This window comes from Leptosomus discolor, chromosome 1 (genome assembly GCF_034619465.1).
Source record: "Leptosomus discolor isolate bLepDis1 chromosome 1, bLepDis1.hap2, whole genome shotgun sequence".
Taxonomy (NCBI): Eukaryota; Metazoa; Chordata; class Aves; order Leptosomiformes; family Leptosomidae; genus Leptosomus; species Leptosomus discolor.
Window position 1 is genome coordinate 181959377 of NC_141391.1, and position 18091 is coordinate 181977467.

Consider the following 18091-nt stretch of genomic DNA (forward strand, 5'->3'; position numbering starts at 1 on the left):
TCCTCCTCGTCAGGAGGACCTCCGCGGTCCTGGCGTGGGCTGAAGGCTCCCGTCATCCGTGCCCGGCGGTGTGGTGCCTCGGCGGGCGCGGGAGGCAGGGCGGTCCTGTCCAGCAGCCATCTTCTGCGGGGAGCTGTGTGATGATGTGGTGCAACCAGGTTGTAAATGGGTAGGCGAGCAGCACTGGCAAGTCTTGGGAATTTTGTGTAACGGGGAAAGCTGTGGACCGACCGAACTGAGTCATGTTACATTGTAAGAGAAAGTTGAAACTCTTTTTAGGCTGTCCATGAGTCCTTTTTAAGACTAGATGTTAGAACTCCTGTCAAGCCGCTACCAGCCTGTTTTCAAATACCGTGATCCTAATGGTAGCCAAAAGCACAGTGACCTTCACCTACCCGTAGCAGAGAGGCAGTCTAGAACAGTATGGATTATAACACAATACACAACCCTACAGCCTGCTCTGGATCTGAGTGGTTTTTTTCTTGATCAATTTTTTTTTACCCTTATGAATACTAAACTTTGCCCTATCCCTGACCTAAAATTTATGCAGTGGACCTCTGCTTGCTCCTAACCAAATGTAACTGGTTGCCTTAGTAGGCCTTCTGAAATAGGCTTACAGTCAGCCCACTGCCAAATCCTAAATCTGATTCAATGACTTTTACGCTCACTGAACTAGAAATCTAGCCTGATGACGGACAGTGGCAGCAATGAGTCCTTTGTTTTGACATCCCTTTCAGATTGTCTGCATGAGCCTGACTCATCGCTTTCTTCCAGCCCAGCTCTTAATCCTAAATGTAACCCTGATTTCATAGAACCGTAGAATTATAGAATGGTTTGCATTGGAAGAGTTGGAAGGGACATTAAAGATCATCTAGTCCAACCCTCTGCCGTGGGCAGGGACACCTTCCACCAGACCAGGTTGCTCAAAGCCCCATCCAACCTGGCCTTGAACACTGCCAGGGAGGGGGCAGCCACAGCTTCTCTGGGCAACCTGTTCCAATGTCTCACTACCATTATTATAAAGAATTTCTTCCTTACATCCAATCTCTTTCAGTTTAAAACTGTTGCCCCTTGTCCTGTCACTACAGGCCCCAGTAAAAAGTTTTTCTCCATCTTTCTTAAACCCCCCTTCATATGTTGCAATCCTGCCCATTTAAAACTTGCGTATAGTGCAGGTGGCTCTTGTCAGTACTAGTGGTAATCTGTTGCAGTATTGCTGGTCAATACACTTGTTCCTGCTGGACATCATGGCCACTTTGGTTATAGTGATTTATAATTTTGTGGGAAAAGTGCACCAGATAAACCCTTTCAAAATGAAGACTGATCTTGTCTCATGCCTTTCTAGCTTAGTGCATCTGTGTGAACACACAGTGAAGTGGTACAGTCACAAACTTCAGGAGGATCAGAGACATGATGTCTATAGTGGTTGATATTAAAATAAACTATTTTCAGCTTTCACTGCAGTCTGTTTTGTAGACTGTATCAGCAACTGGAGATCCATATGCCAAGTTGCAAGGATTCATAGAAAACCTTTGTACAAAGACTTTAATTTAAAACTGAGTATGGTAATGAAAGTATGATGAACATTGAGCTAAAAGGAAAGAAGAGGGTAACAAGAATGAATTAAGAAGGGCAAAGAAGAAAGTAAAATGTTAAATCATTTGGGAACACAGGTTTCCTATTGCACAGCTTCACTGCTTTGAATGATGTTTAGAAAGTTCTCTCTTCTCACCAGACAGATGCGGTTAGTTTCTTACAAAAACCACTGAAGAGGCTTGAAAAGAAAAAGTCAAGAAGGATTAATCTAAGAAGAGTTTGGATTATAGACCATTTCATAAATGGAGTATCTTGAAGCTCTGCATTTGAATGTGTGCATTTCAAGAAAAAAGTGCAGAAAGTGAATGTGATGTGGAACAGTAGTGATCCTTGCTCAGCGAGTCTTTCACAGTAATGATGATACAGTCATCTGTCTTAGCAGAGGAGAAAAGCATACCAACTGAAGTGAGGTAAACGGGCAATATCAATCAGACTTAGAACAACCGTAGTAGACGGCAATGTTTGATCATTTGGAAAGAAATTCGAATGCAAAAGTGAAAATGTGTGGGAAGGGAGAGCATATACTTCCTGAGTGTAACATCTTAATCTTACATTTCCTACCCATATTAATTCATTGTACATTTTACAAGTTGCATTGGCTCATTTCATGGGCAAAACGGGATGTAAAACACTATACGTAACGTAAAAAAGCATATTTGTTTTATAAAAAGAGCTTTGGCTCCTGTTCAAAATATCCAGCCTGTTCAGGACAGACTCAAGTAAATGGTTTTCCTATAATGCAAACTCTAATCACATCAAAACTGGTGGGTCTTAAGAATATATTTAATGCTAAGGGGTGTGTTTGTGTGAGGGGATGGACTTAACAGAATGCCTACATGAATTAAGATCTTAGAGTAGGAGCTTTCTCTAGGGACTATAGAGGTAGAACTTATAGGAACATAAAACTGGAAAGAACTGCCTTAACCATGGCTTTCCCTGAAATCATGAGAAACCATGCAGCGGATAACAAATTTAGGAAATGCCTATATTTTGTGCACAGTGTCTGCGGGGGCCTACAAAGGCCTAGCAAGTACTACTTCCTAGTACTCTATAACAAACTTCCGATGTGCTATAGGAGACCAAAAGCCAAGTGATATGTCACAAGAAGGGAGATCAAGAGCATCAGTGAATGTCTTAGACCTCTGTGCAAACAAGATAATTGTATCTCCTAGATGATACTAAGAAGCAGACGTGTCTGCCACGTAGAAGAAGGTGAAAAGCCCAACAGCAGCAGCTAATAAGACTTGGAAAAATCCCAAACCCAGATCTGGTATATCAGGAGGCTCGGATTCTTTCTTAGCTCTGAGACAGTTTGCTGTATGATCTTGTCGCAAATTAACTTCTCTCATGGTGTTCCAGCTGACTCCTTGTAAAATGTTCATAACTGAACTGGGAGTGTTATGAATCCTAGTTGGTAAAAGAGTTGAAGTTTTCCTTGCATGACAGGTACTCAATAAAGACAGGAAAAGTTGTAACAAAAAAGGAGAATATTTAATAACAAGGACTTTGAGCAGTAAACAGTTAAACATTACAAGTTCTTTACGTTATGAGGCATCATATATTGGGAAATGCAGGGGAAAGGTGTATCATCAGGTTCAATAACTGTGTTTAGAGATAGGAAAAAACCCAGAAAAGAGCACAGAAATGTCAAGTATATTCAACAAATGCCTATTCTGTTCAAGAGTTCATTACAACAAATGAAAATTAATGTGGAGTTTCAAAATTAAGATTATGAGTGTGGCTGGAAGCCTAAGTCAAAATACATTCTTCTGTACATCAGGTAAGTAAAAGTGACCTTTTTTTCTCTGTGAAAAGTAAATTTTTCTGTACATATTATGATAAAAACAACAATTCTTGATAGTCATGACTGCCTACAATAAATTATTCTTTGGTCTCTCTTACAGCCTTCCAAAAAAACCTGTTAAATTCTACGGCATTACTTGTCTTGTCTTAGTCTCTGCTTATTGACTGTTGGGTTGTAATTGATTGACAGATGTCACTGGGAAGCTCTAAAAAGCTGTATTGACCGGCATATAACACATGCAGACCTGAGCAAGGTTTTAGAGCACAGCTAGGAACGAAACAAAGCATCAGTTAGACATCTAACTAGAACGCAGGATGAAGACAGTTGTTGCCAGAATCCCTGCAGAAAGGTCTGGAGGTATAATTACTGCTCTATTAGTCCAGTTTTCATTAAGAAGTTTGCAGGGTTTTCTACTGACACCTGCAGAATATAGTAGGCAGCTGCTGTTACAATTTTTCTTCTGCAAAAGCTGAGTCTCCTGTTAGGCTGCACACTACAAGGCTGAATGAAAGGGAGAAGTCTGCAGGAGGCAATTAAAGGTATGAAGCCAGAGAGAGGCCTCTCTGCTAGCCGCAGATCACAGTGCCCATTCCTGGGCTTTGGCAGAGGTTCTCCTCTGGATAGGTCTCTTGTGATGAGAGAGGTAATGGCCCCTGGTGCTTGTTACAGCTCGATTAATAGAAATACTTGTTCGTTCTGCTGGCTGTGGTTCGTAGAGTACACCATCACATCATCCTTCAGGCAGAATCAGGTTAACTTCACTTTCACCTGACACTAATTACGGTGGCTGAACTGTCACCTCAGCGGGGTGATTGCCTGAGGCGGAGAGGTGATGGTAGGGAACTGCTGATAGTGGTGAAAAATTAAGGGCAGGGACCTCTTTTTTTTGGTATGGCTGGATCAATAAGAGAGTGTCCCCCTGTGGCTTTGTAGCTTCTCAGTTTAAATGAGAACAGCATCTTCCTGAGACACCAATGCACTGCAGGAGCATCCAAATAAAGTGGGTTTTTTCAGCCTAACGAAATGACAAACCCAACCACCATGTTTAGTTCTATGTTTCTCTCAGGTACAAGCCATACCTATCTGAAGACATTTTTAGATGTCAAAGGGTTCTCCTCCCATGTGGCATGTGTTTCATTTAGAGTATCTCCAGTATGCCTGTATAGAAAACTAGTCTAGTCTAGTCTAGTCTAGTCTATCAAAGCATAAAGCCGTTCAAAACACTGTGGCTGCTCCTGTACACCAAGGACTCGTGGCTGCTGTTTCCAAGACTGTTTTATGTCTTACACATTTTTTAGTATCTGTGTCAGGACTAAGTTAGACCTTTCTAAATGAGTTTATGTTAGCCATGCCTACCTTCAACCATGTTCCCATAACCCTCACGTCTCCAGTATTTTTTTAGGTTGGTATATAATGAAGGCAGGCAGTAAAATCAGTTCCCTGCTCCTTTAAGATTACTTTGGATGTAAGATAAAAGCTTTATGGCTCAATTGTTATTGCAATAGGCTAAATACGCCCTCTTAAAAATAATCATTGTTTTCACAATCTTAAGTACAAACCTAAGGCAGATAAATGTATTAAATATAGTTATAAAACAAACACCGTTATACTGGCCTTTTGCACAAATCTTCAAGGTTTTTCAATAGTATAAATGAATGCTTTGTGGATAGATGGAATTATAATCCCTCTCCCCATTCTTGCTGTGACACATATTTGTATATCACATTCATCTAACAGATTCCAAGGGAAAGAATTTATTCTTATAGGAAGAACTGTAGCAGGTTTTATACTAGCAGGAATTTTGGCTATATTTTAAAATAGAACTACATTAGCATACCACACTGTGCGGTGGGTCACTGAGTTTCTGTATCACATGGCTTACATGGGAAAGAAGGGATCATTTAAACTCTACAGTGTTAATTGAGATGGTTGTGATATCGAAATAATTTAGAGTTGTAAGTTTCAATTAATTTAATAAGTAATGTGCGTAAATCACCTGGGTACGGTTCTTGACAAGACAATGGGATAGAAGGAGCGAACAGACCTAAAACCAAGAACCAGAAACTTTAGCGGGCTAATTGCCCAAGAAACCTAGGCAAATTGCATGCGTCAGTTTGCAGTGAAGCATGTAGGGAGCGCCCAAGATTCAGTTTTTGTTATCTTAAAATCCAGACCTCTTCAGATGCATTAGAGAGAGGACACAGATATTTGGAGGAGGTCTCTGACACAGTGGGTCACTCTTAATGCTTATTAAAGTATTAAATACAGCTTAAATTTTACATCGCATCCTCTTGTCCTTGTAATAGCTGTTCATTCTTACATGGTGACTTTTGATTTAACATTTCTTTAATGGCATCAATATTGACAGATTTGCAGTTTGGGGGAAGAGGAAGAATTAACTGTTTCTAATTGATGAGAATCTGTTGTTGCTGGAATCTGATTTCACTCCCATGAAAACAGACATAGGGGTTGCATATATAGCACTGTGTCTTACCCAAAACTTCATTGCCATAATTTGAACGAATTAAAGTCTATTTGGACCCAAAGAAAGGCTAACAGAAGTTGTGTTTTTGCTAGTCTCAACTCTGGGCACAGGGCTCTGTTGTAGAGATTTCATTTCACTCATCTTGATTTCAGTATGCCTGTTCTCTGACTGGAAAAAGATACCATTGAAAAAGTTAGGTCTTCAAAGGCTCACTGCCTCCTCTTTTCAAACATTCTCTTTAAGTTGCTGTCTTTACATTTAAATCAAAATCTTCTGAACCGGATCTGATCTGGACCATACTCTCCTTAGGTTTCTTCCAAACCTTGCTTGGTCTAGGAACTTGAATTACTGTTTGTCTCATCGGGGTTTTCTCCAAAGGACACCAGCAGCAGAGGCTGGAGACCTTTCCTGGGATGTGAGCAGCCCCATGAATACCAATCCATTTTACTACTTCTGCTCTATCTCTCCTCATGTGTGTTGAAAGACCAGAGCTATTATTTTAAGTTCTTCATGTTGGACAGCTTATGAGTAATGTTTCATGTGGTTGCACATTAATCCAAACCCACTATGTATACTCTTTTCAGGAGATAATCCTTTATCAGCAGGTGTGGAAGTGCTCAGACAACCATCACATCCCTAAAACATGTCAAAGGGCACAACATCAAGGAGTGCTATCATGCTGCTATGGTTTGAGGGATGATGTGCTATAACAAATGCATATTTTTCCTGATTGATATGAAAGATATAAAAGAAATCTGCTTTTAAAGACCATGTTGGTGAATTAATCACAGGAAGAAATATTATCCCTGAAATTACCTTTCCCATGTCTGAAAGACTACAGCTTCAGATGTAATTATAGATGTATTTGGATGTGACCACATTCTCAGAATGAAGTGTAATTATTCCCCAACACTGATATTCTCAGTAGAGCTTGTTCATTGTGCAATGAACCTTTCAAGAGATGCAATTAGAATAAAGGTGTTTGGGAGTACTGAGCATTTAGAGACTTTGGACAGGATCTGCAGCAGAGGTCAAGCTTCACTTCCTTCATCAGGAAGGGTGGGAAAGTGATGCTTTGGTTTGTGTTTGAGCAAAGAACGAAAAAGATATCGAAGCATCAGCTTGCCCCCGTGTGATTTACAGCAACTTTTAGTTAAGGCAATCACCTTAGAACTTCAGGGATTAAGTCTGGTACCCAGTGCTGATACAGCAGTTCTGCCACTTCTAACCGGTAGTTCTTTACAGAGCTACCTCAGGGTGTAGGCAGAACTGAGTTTTTCTGACCCCAAGAAGAGGAGAAATTAACAAAACAGTTCGATTTTCCATCGGCAGCAGAATGGCTCCTATACCAGTCTCCCAAAACAGACCTGGGTATCAACTCAAATGTGCTCTTTGGCCCCCAGTAATGGTCCTGCTTTTTGTGTGCCTTGCCCTCGCCAACGCTGAGTGTTTTGCAGAAGAGTGGCACTCCTGCCAGCTGGTGGGAGGGGAAATGAGAGGGAGAATGATCAGGCACCTTATTCCTTCTTCAGCTCTGAAGCAGGTTACTCTCTGCACAGCCTCTCCCTGGGCTGGAGTTCAGCCGGGTGCAGACAGATGGCTGTCCATGCTTCATCTCATCAGCTGGTTAGAAATGATGGTATCGGAAGAAGTTGCTCCTTCGCTCAGTTAATGTTAGGCAGGCGCATAGCCATTACATTACATTACCTGTCAGCATTGCTGACATGTTGAGACTTGCTTGCTGCTGTGAGACTTGGTAGTACACCTGAGAACGTGGGTTCACCACCTGGGTGTTGGCTTTGGCTGTGCCTGATGCCTGGCTTGGTCCTCTGCTCCCATGCTGTCAAATGGATGGGTATGTAACGTACAGCTGTAATGTCATCAGTATTTTGAAGTTCTCAGGGACATATTCAGCCTATTTATGCTACCGTGGTATCATAAAGTCCATAGAAACCATTTTATGCCTGCTTTCTTAGGAGGTTAGATAAAGCTTGTTGTAATGCCCATATACAATTACCAGTATAAAGTACTTCTTCTGTTTGAGTGGAAGCAGTCATAATCTTACTATTTTTAAAATGCGATACTAAATAGTGATACAGTTAATAGATGAGTAACTTCCATGACAAGCAGAAAGGAATCTTTACACAGAGGACTATCCCAAAGAAAATAATAATACATCATATAGTTAGAAACAGAATGGAAGACCAAACCATAAGATCAGAACATAGAGGTAATGACTTATAACCTGTAGATCAATGAAGAAGGATGTTTGTATGCTTAATAAGGAGCATACACCTGTGAAAGGATTGTAAAGGATATATCTAGATATTATGATTCAAAGGGATAGAACTTCACCTATTACAATCTGTCAAAGGCTCAGGAGGTAGTGCCTCCATGACTGCCTGCAATAATTACACTCCTGCTCTTCCCTGTGGCCTTTTCTGCCAGCATGGTTCACAGTCTCTCTCTTCTCAGGGTATGAAGGCTCACATTCTTCTTTAAAGCCTGGGAGGCTCACCTCCATGCTCTAGTTGGGCTAGCTCCCAAAAGTACCGTCACAGCTCTGTTTGGGTTTCATATTAGTGGTCAGCCTGAAGGTGGTTTAAGTGAATCCTGTTTACTTTCCACTGTATAAGTCTTAAGAAGACACATAAAATCAGTCAGTTACTGCTTCTTAGCTGAGAAGCAGCAACTTTCAGTGGAAGAAAGATCATTTTTTGAAACACTAATTCATCTTTTTTGTGATTGTGAGCATTGCTCTCGGTTATTTATACCAGAATTACCTAAGGAAATGCAGCTGTGCCCTTCTTCTTATGTATGCAGTCTAAATCAAATCCTTTGTGTCTATTTTATCTTCCTAATTTTTATATTTTTTTCCTACTAGACATGGAAATAATGGAAGCCCTAGGCTTTCTGAATATATCCCAGTAGGAAGTGAGTTAAAAGAACTAAAAAAGAAGCTAATTATGAAAGCTGTAACAAGTAGTATGATTTTATATTTAGAAGCCACCTTTTTATTTTTGAGCTGATTTTTCCTGTTGAGCTCTTTCATCCCACTGAAAGGTTTTAATTGCATGGCAAATTCTTTTGGAGTCCTTGGATAGATAGTAAATGGAAGACTATTAAAACTGCTCTTTAGCTTCAGAACTCCTACTCTTCTGAAACTTTGAGTATGAATCTGTAATGAAATTCATTTGCTCCTATTTTCAGAGATTTGTGTGATTCTCTTATTATTGGCCATTTACATGACCTGCCATCTACTGTTGCTTCTGAAGTGGCTTGCTTGGCCTCAAGGCATCGATCTGTGTGCTGGGCTGAGAAATTGCCTGAATTGTACTTTGAAAGCCTGCTTTCAGCAGGGTAATTTATTGTTTATTAGGATGGAATTTCAAGATATGTTATCTTTGCTTATCATCCTTTCAGATGTACTCTGCCACAAGGGAACAAATCAAAGTGACTCCAGTGTTTATATTCTGAATGGCATCTATTTATGCAATCTTACAGTTCCCTAATGATTAAGTAAGTTATGGGGGGAAATGAAACTTTTTAAATCAGAACACAATGTTTTTCTTTCAATATGGGGATCTACCTGTCTTCTCTGTCCACCAAGTAGAGCACGCTGCAATAGTAGGTCAAATCTGTTCTCCTTTTGAAGCTGCTTAGGCATCCTGGCATGATGAAGGTATGGATTTTTTAAGCACTACATCTTTTATACTGGCCAAAGGTAGCAGGATCTGTTCTATGCCAGGACCTTATAGATGCTGCTGCAAGACTTGTCACTCAGGCTTCATTGACAAGAAGAAGATCTGATTGAATGAAGTAATCCACCACATTTCTAGGAGTTTAAGGAGAAGTTTTTGCTACATCTCTGTGACAGCCTCCTTACAGACTTCAGGAAGTGGTTAAATTGCACATGTCCACGCATCAATGTTTTTAGTTTTCCTAAATCTCAAGTCCAGTTCTGGTCCTCTGTGAATATTATGTGTCTGCTCCAGAGTGAGGCCCTCACCCACCACCTACTGTTATGAAAAGGTAAAATCCAGCCCATCACATTGGACCTTAGGAAGGGCACTCTCTGATCGTACCATCCTCAGGTGAAGACAGTTCAGACAAGTCAATAGTGCCATTCCACTTTTTACAGGTAGTGAGTTACACAGTGTCACGAGTCACGGTGTCACAGGCAGCATGTAACACCCTCCAGAACAGGAACAGGACGAGAATGAAGGTGTTTGTGCACTGATTTCCAGTCCATTGAAATGATCTTATGCATCAATGTCGCAGACTTTAGCATATGTTTGATCTACTCATTTTGTATTTTTGATTGTATGTATTTGATCCATCTATATATATTTGCTCTGTTTTAAAAAGCCTTCAGGTGGACATGTCCACAGCTCACTGTACAGGGAAGCAGATTGTTAACAGAGGGATATTGCCTGTTGACTTAATGGACCTAATACATGTTGAAATACCCATATTTGAATACAGATTTATAATTATTCATTACAGAGTTTGATTTCAATTGCGGATGGGTGGTGCCATGTCGATATGGCTGACATTAGGGGTGCTTGCACTAATTTAGAAGGGACATTTGCCATTTTCTGAGAGATTAATTCAGCCAGAGACTGTGTCACTCTTGGCGGGAATATCCATAACCTCTGCTGGCTTGAGCAAATATTTAAGGAGAATTAGATTACATGCTGTTTTGTACATTACATTAGATTACATGTTCCTGATGTCAGTGCCTCTAGTCTGGGGCCTCTGCAAGAAAGTGGTCCAGAGAGGAGACACAGGACCAGCACTGCTGTTGAGGGAGATGCAGATGAATTTCATACAATATTTAGGGAAATTTTCCTTTGCTTCCTGATTTGGAAGTCCTTGGGACTTTGCAAATTTGGTAAAAGAGCTGCTCAGTGATTGTCATAAGAAATTAGATGATCAAAAATCAAGAAAAATGGATAGCAAATATCCAAGCTGGGCAGCCAAGATAGAAAGCAGAGGGAAAGACGTTGTGTTTTAGCACACGCACCTTCTAACACATCATGTTGAGGGTGATCAGGAATTTATTGTAATCTATTTAACACTTTGTTTATCTCTATGTTCAAACATTGTTCAATAAAAGAAAAGGGAAAAACTCATATCCTAGTCACTCTCTTGATCCGTGTGACTGCATATCTGGTCTGCCTGCTAGGGCACCGTGACCTGCATAAGAGAAATCAGCAGTGTTAAGCATTGCTAAACAGGAGTAGCAGTTGACTTTTTCTCAGGATATCCTAGAATGGAATATCTGGCATATTTTTTTCTTTTTTTATTTTTCGTGGTAGCAGGAAGTGATATGGTACGTACTTGTTCACTAGGACTGAAAACAGTGTGGCCCGTAAACATAAAAAAATTCAGCTTGAAGCTGACAGAGGAGTGACAGTATGGGGTCAGCTGACAGTGTCCTTCAGTCATTGCTGGGACTGATTGTTTTAAATGCTCGTTCCCTTATTTTCCAGTTAATTTTAGAGCAACTTCTGTTTAAAAGGTATCAGTTCCTCACAAAACCTCAATCAACTAATAAAATAACCTTTTGAACATTTCCATTATGATTAACATTTTATTTTTATCAGTATTCAGTATGATACAGTTTTCTGAGAACTCCATAGAGTTGTTCATTAACAAATACAGTATAGTATGGACACCATTTATATATGTTCTAACAGTAAAATTAATAGTGAGGGTTTTATTTCTAATTTTTGTTCATATGAAATAACTGAAGGAATACAACTCATTAAATTTGAAATGTTTGGTAATACTGAGTACAACTTGATGATGTTTTTGAGTATGAGGTGCTTTTCTGGAATATTCTGTGAAAGAGAGAAATCCACCAGGTAATAAGAGAAAAAAGAGAGAAAGAGGCAGGGGCGGGGGGGAGGAGAGAGATATCTTTTTCTTTGGTTTCAGGGTTCAGTCCTTTGAATGACTATGATGGTGTTGGAACTGCAGATTCTTACCTTTGGTTCTGCTGTGGTTTATATGGTGTCTGTGCAATGATATTACGTAGTATTGGCTGGTTTGCTGTATAAATTACAATATGCTTCATTTAAGGTAGAGAAGACTTCATCTGAATAACTGCACAGCAATATGGCAGATGATTTTCAGTGCCAATAAGAGCAGTTAATGCTTTTGGTTTTAAAAAAGAAAGAAACTCTCTAACTAGTGATGCATTCTCTGAACAAATTGTTATGACTCATGGAGAAAAGACGTGGAGTTATCACAGCTAGTGCTCTAAAAACATCAATGTAATGCTCAGAGAATGTCAAAAAGGCCTCACATTAGAGATCATTAGGGAAGAGGTAGAAAACAGAACAGTACTATCATTATGCCACTGAATAAATAAATGGTACATTCATAGGAATGAATCTGTACAATTGAACTATTAATGATAAAATATATGGGACTAGGAACCTACCATGATTCCTCTCTGGGCATCAACTAGCCTTTTCATTTTCAGACTCTTGGTTAGTGGCACCCCCCTGCTGTGACAGTAGGGATCATAATACAGCAGAGGTAATGTACATGCATTTGGAATGCTGCATGAAGCTCCACAGTTTCACAAGAGAGAAACCATTCTGTAGAGATACAGAAGCCAAATGAATATTGGCTGCCTCTGACTGCTGCAGGAGCCTGGCTGACTAATTTCAGAGTAGCAAGTTGTGTGGTTTGGCTGTTGGTGGCTGTCTGCAATATAACTTTTGAAGTGAACTATGACCCTCTAAAATATATTGACTTTAATCTTGTAGTGCTCATAAGTGTTTGCAGAAAACATCTGCAGAAAGTTTTTCTGTGGTTAATGCTGAGATCGCTTGCACAAAGCAACATGATTGTAAGTAAAGATTTGCTTGTTGATGCTTCTGTTAAAGGAAATTTATGTTTGCTAAAAGGTATTTGTAAATACTGCCTGTGACAAGATTAGCTTTGAGACTGGAACCTGCCTAATTTGCTCATTTCTCCCAAAAACGGGGAGACTGACTTGAGGCAGTCTGTTTTGTAAGAGACCCCAGAATCAGACCAAAGCATCAGGGTTTCCCTCAAACACTGCTGTCTAGGGGCCAACCTGTTTTGCCAGAATTTCTTCTTCCGAGAAAGGCTGAGGACAGTCCACAGCAGCAGGAGCTGCTAGTCTTGGGAGGAAAGACAGAGACTTAATGACTGTTGATAGGTTTCTTAATCAGATACCACAGGCATTCCCTTCCCTTTTACGATAGTCCTACAATGAACTCCCCAAAATATTTATCTTACTGTTCATTTATTTATTCTACTTAAAATTAGTCTTTATTGTGTCTTGATGCTATCCTAAGCAGATTGCAAAAGTAATTTTAATTTAGTAAGCAGGATTTAAAATGCTTTATACCATGTCCTGCCCTTACACTAATGATATGTACATTAATATATGACCTCTGCTTCCAAATTTAGTTCACAGATTTCTCCCTTCCTCTATAAAATTTTGGGAAACCCTGCCTTGCAGTCCATTGTAAAGGTCAATATGTCCAAAGGCAAGATTGCCTGTGTATGGATCAGACGAAAGACTCACCTTGTCAAGTATTCTGCCAGTGATGAAGGTACCAGCTGAGACATCGTAAGACCCTGCAGTGATTAAGACTCTATCAAGTTGTCTGCAGCACTCAACGGTCCACCCTCAAAAGCAGTATGCAGCTTAGCTTCTTCCTGAGCACAAAACTACACAACTTCTTCCTGAATTCAGCCTCAGCCCAGACTGCCTGTAAATTCTAGCCCTTCCAGCAGGAATGGCTAGGGACTTTTGTGGAAGGATCCTACAAATCCAGCCCCATGATCTGTGACGGGGAGTGTTGACGGAGCAGAAGCATTATTGGTAATCAGCATCTGTTCCTCGCTGCTCAGGTGAAGCCAGGCACACTGCTGCCAAGTAGTGAACCACAGCCAGTGCCTCCACCTCAGAAGGGCTGCCTGCCATTTCCATTACTACCCTTGGAGAAACCACACTGTCAAAGGGGTAGATTTCCCTTGCTTTTGTCAAGGCTGATATGGAAGATTTTGTACCAAATTTCTATTCTCTGATTTCTGTCTCCACACCCTCTGTAGATCCCATCTTTTCCAACCTGCCATATGCATTTAACAACATCAGACAAAAAGGAAAATGGTAAATACTTACATGCACCAGCCCAACAGAAGACGTCTTGCAGGAGCCAGCAATTTCAGGGGCACACTTCTTGTAGAAAGTCTTACAAAAGGCTCCTTTGCAGGTGGGCCTTTGCTAATGTATTATAGTGATGCAAAGCCGCTTAACTATTCTTGGCTGGGAAGTCATTGACCACTGACTACAGTTCCTTGCTGAAGATGGACTTGCCAGGACAGCCTGTCAACTCCAGATCCCTCACAATTTGCAGTAGCTTACTGCTGTAGTTGCAAATCATCGACATTCCTCTCAAACCTCTGCCTTTTCTCATGGGAATTGTCCTGGGACAGATGATGAAGAAATTCTGATTAAAAAACAACAAATGAAGGTGTTTTTTTTTTCTTTTTAAAGACCTTAAATGCCCATAAATGGATACCTACTGATAACGTTTCCTTGTTCAGCTTCGTCTTGGAAGTTTACTCTTGGAAGTTAAAGTATCTTAGGAGGCTTGTGACTTTTTAATGCATTATCATAATATTTCAATATTCAGGAGGTGTAAGAGGATCATTGTATGATGGAAAGATCAAGTTGCTGTGGTTGGGAAATGCAAAGTGTGTGCATGCTGTGTCTGGCACCACAGTGTACACAAAGCACAGAGGAAAGGAAAGGCATCTCGGAGGGATTTTGCAGGCAGTAGATATTTGGGACCAAGACTACTCGGAAATGTGTTTACAATTTGTTTTACATCTTTTGTTGGATTTTATAGTGTTACAAAGGCACTGTCTAATTCTTAACTGGCAGCTTGTGTAGGCTTTGGCTCACCTTGATATATCTGTTGATTCAACAATCTGTTATTTCTGTACTGTGTTGTCTGTCACCCATTAATTGAAGAAATGAATTACTACGTCTTACCAAAAGATTTCGTTTCACTATCATAAAACATAGGATCATTCATCAAACTAAATTATATGGGTCCCCATGAGTCAAAACTCACAAATACAGAGATTTATAGCTAAATGGATAGAAAGCACAGATAAAGCCTTTTGTCAGTAGGGACCAATAAAATTAGCCTGGCACAATATACTCCCTGTGTATCAGAGAAGGTCTCTTCCTCCCAGGCATCTCTAGGCTATTAAAAAAATTATGCACTGTAGAAAGTAGTTAAGAAGGCACATCTGGTGAGTCAGGCCAGGATGGCAGAACAGCCCCGTGTACCCAGCCTTGTTGCAGTGCTGCTGATGCACGGTTAGACCGTGCACACCGATAGAGCAGCCGTGTCCCAGCCCGCTTGGTGAAGCATTTGCTGCTCACCTAGCAGAGGCTGTGCAGAGCCCAGCTTGCAACATGCATGCTGAGGAGATCCTTCCCTTAGTTTCTGCACCTGCAAGAGCTCACAGTTATATTTCTACCTATGTACACACACAGGATGGATAGGAAGCCGTGGGTGAAACCAGGAAAGGTCTAGGCCAACGATACGTTGGGAAGGATGGGCATGCTGAGGTATGAGGAAGAGTGATCTGTGGTAGCAGAGCAGTCTTCCTCCACTCTGACAATTGTGTAGGAAATCCAGTGAGAAAGCATGTGAGGATAGGGAAGGATGGCAGTTGCCCAGTGTGAGCTCATTCCTGCTTTAGCTCATATGGCACAATTCTGCATGCTGGGTCTGAATATTTTTGCTCCGTTGATGAACCAGCTGGTAAAATGTCAATGATACTTTTTCTGCTTAAAACATACTAGAAGAACCCAGGAATGGACATGTTTAAAACTGAAGATGTTAGAAAAAGCACCAAGATTGCAAATTCAGACTCTCGATAACTAGAAAATACCACAATTGCAGAGAAATTCTCTACAACCTCATGGATATGCATTATACTGTTCCTTTATTTCCTCATTGTGCATTATTTTCTCATAGGACCTTTACGAGATTGAATGTGGTGGCAGGATACATTCTAAGGGTTGTGCAGTGAAGGGGACTGTTATTATCCCTGCTTCCTACACTACAAAACCAAACAAAGTCTGTACTGATCAAAGGAGGGGATTTCGGAATAGGAAAGACTGATCTCAAAATTAAATATTTGAACTGGGTTTGGGCACTGAGTTCTCTACTGCAGGAATCATTTGAAATAATTTTTCATCCAGAAGTGGTCATTAACTGTGTGATCTTAATTTCTGAGTTTCCGTGTGATTTGCAAGGGTTTGATTTGTGGAAATACTGAGCTTTCAGAGCCATGACTGATGCTGGTGGGAGCTGTGCTTAAATATGTGAAGTGCTCAGCAGTGCAAGGTACAAGCCTTTCAAATTGTTCATCCACAATTAACAGGTGCTTTCAAATTTAATCTCACATTGGTGCTCTTTCCCTAAAATTCCACTCCTCCATCATGAACTGGCCTGCTGTAGAGATTAATCTTGGTGCAGCACTCTAACAATACAGTGAAAGAAATGCCATGAAAAAATTAATATTTTGTAACCATATGAGGTTTTGGATAATTTACTGTAAATAAGACGTGGGGCCCCCACTCAGCAATGAAATGAAGCAACATAGCCCTAGATCCTAAATTCAGGGATTATAGTTTACTCTGACCTGCAGTGTAGCTCAGGCCAGTTCTTCCCCAAATTAGTTTTTGTTTAACTAGAGCATCTCTTTTTAAAAGATAGAAAATCTCAATTTAAATATTTGCGGTATGGACAAGCTATCATTATTTTTGTTAAATTATTGAAGTGATTAATTTTCATAAATCTAATGCATGTAATTTCTGTTTCTGAATGTCTCTGCTTTCAACTTCCAGGCACTCGATCTTGTTATGTTTATACTTTTGAGACTGAAGAGCCCTCAATTATTGTATTTCTATTCCCCCCAGAGGTAATTAGAAATTGTGATCAAGGCACACTTTAGCCTTTTTGTTAACGTAAACAGACTGAACTTCAGTTTTCCACTAGGGCAGGTTTTCCAATCCTTTAGTCTTTCTCCTGATTCACCTCTGAACCAGAGAGATCCAATTTATTCCTTTTTGAGCTGTGGGTGCTGGGACCATGCACAACATCTCAGTAGAAGTCTTGCTAGTGCCAGGTTGCGTAACCTTTCTAACCCTTTTCGGTATTATTTTGGTCGTTTATCCTAGGACTGGCTTTTTGTTTTGCTGTTATCCCCTTTGCATACTGCCCAAGGAGCTGATCTCCAGCTGACTGACATGATGCCCCAATCATTTCAGTTACTGCTCCCAAGATAGTGTCTCATTATGTCTATAATTCCCGAATATTGTTGAATTACAATTATCTGTATTGATTCGCATGTCATTTGCTTGCAACAGCTTATCAACTCATTTGTTTCAGTGTACCCGCTTCTTGTGTCACATGTACATGCTAATCAGTAAGGATTCTCTCATTTCCTCCAGATCATTAATAAAAATGTAAAGGCCAAGAACTGACCTCAGCGTGGCCTTAAGAATACATGCCCTTAACGAGGCCTCACTGTTCACAAACGCATTTTGACACTTGTCAACAGCTTTTAAAAATTCATTTTCTGTGTACCACATTGCTTTTGTTTTAATTATCAAAATGTTGTATAGTCCCAAGTGTAAAGTATTCTGACTATTCCATATAACCTCTGTTCCCTTTCTCAGTCACTGAATGAGAGCTTGTTAATTGTACATGGAGTGAAGGAGGCATCTGGTGGGAAAAAAAGATGTGATCCTGTAATTAAAGACTGCATCACAATACATTGATGTAAAACAGACGACTTAAGGATGCTCAAGCCATCATAATCCCCACATATCTAAATTTTTTTGTATGCTGGATTTTAGGTCCTAATTTTTCTAATATAAAGGGCTTCTTTGTGTGTGTATGAGAGAAAGAGGGTTTTGATGTACACAAAAAAGTGGGAGATGCATCTCACCACCTTTAAAAATTTACAGATGAGCTCGTCATACAGTCTCTCACTTTACCTAATTAAGGGAAATAGTCATTTCCAGAATATCACTCACCCATTCAAATGTGAATGTATAAAATAGATGGCATGAACTGCATTCCCTAAATGCATATTTCTTACTGCTCACTAGAGATAAGAGACTG